The sequence below is a fragment of the Brachyhypopomus gauderio genome, chromosome 12 (assembly GCF_052324685.1).
Source record: "Brachyhypopomus gauderio isolate BG-103 chromosome 12, BGAUD_0.2, whole genome shotgun sequence".
NCBI lineage: Eukaryota > Metazoa > Chordata > Actinopteri > Gymnotiformes > Hypopomidae > Brachyhypopomus > Brachyhypopomus gauderio.
Window position 1 is genome coordinate 1,640,576 of NC_135222.1, and position 1,572 is coordinate 1,642,147.

Sequence of the window (1,572 nt, forward strand, 5' to 3'; positions counted from 1 at the left end):
TCGGAGCAACATGTCCACAATAGTCCACAAATCAGAGAAAATGAGAGAAACAACATGTTATATATATAAAATAAAAATATGAAGCACTTTGGTTAGATAGCTAATGAGGAAACGTCCTGTTTCTCTGGAAACATTGTGTACGAGTTGAACTGGTCACTAGTGTAATCTGCAGAGGTGGGACCAAGTCAGTGTTTTGCAAGTCTCAAGTAAGTCCAAGTCTTTATCCTCAAGTCCCGAGTCAAGTCTCAAGCAAAGACAGCCAACTCAAGTCAAGTCTCGAGTCAAGACAGGCAACCATCAAGTCAAGTCCCAAGTCTGAAACTTGGAATTTCAAGTCCTTTCGAGTCTTTTTTTTACAGGCACAAACGTTTTACGAATGCTACGCTGATGCGTTTCTTTACTCGTTTTGTTGGTGTCTGCCAGCCAAAAGATGACAGATCATTTACATTTTATCTTCTCTTAATTACATAAATGTACTTAAACAAGAATGTTTCGTTACATCATTTTACACGAAAATAGCAAGCTTCATTGTAAGCAAGATGCTGTCATTACGAATGGTTATTCTAAACATTTGGATAAAATGTTTAAATATAGACTAATAAAAGGTTAGGGTTATTTTTTCATTGTTTTCTGTTATTGTGGGGTCACGGTGTAGGCTACTATTGTTACCTGGAGATTCAGTGGGGTCACATATTCTGATGGCTGCCGTCAGAATTGGTGACCCCAGTTAAAAAGGCTCACCTGTACATCCCATTCATGATTTCTTTGTTGGCTGCAATGGTGAGGGGATGGTAAATCTTGTTTAAGTACATTTATGTAATTAAGAGACGATAAAATGTAAATATAAACATCTGTCATATTTTGGCTCGTGGACACCAACAAAACGAGTAAAGAAAGTGCATCAGCGTTCGTAAAGCGTTTGTGCCTCTGAACAGAAACTGTGAAATAGCGCCCCCTGTGGTCACAAAACTCGACGGTCACAGAATCTGGTGTAACACCGGTCTGCGTCAGAAGGACGGAAAGGAAATTAATGGGGTGCACTTTCTAAATATTAATATGCGTTTTAAAATTTAGATTTGGGGTTTAAAAAAATCAAGTCTTTGCAAGTAAACAGGTTCAAGTCCAATTCAAGTCCCAAGTTATTGGTGTAAAAGTCCAAGTCAAGTCTAAGTCTCTGAATATTTTTTCAAGTCAAGTCAAAAGTCTTAATATTAATGACTCGAGTCTGACTCTAGTCCAAGTCATGTGACTCGAGTCCCCACCTCTGGTAATCTGCAGCCGTAAAACTGAATACGTAACATCGCATGTGAACTAATTGGTGAAATGCACCTCACATCACAGATACTGCGGGTCACTGCCCGAGTCCAGTAGCGCAATAGGTCAGGCAGGTACTGCAGCAACAGCACGACTGGAGCTTTTAAGACCCAATTACCTCAGTGTGGCCACCGTTGAATATTCTATCAGAAATGTGCTTTAATGGATCAGAGAACAAGTATGTGCACGCTCTTCACAGACTGGGTTTAGGTGTAGCCTTAAGGTGAAACATCACCATGTAATCTCTGTGTTGGACAT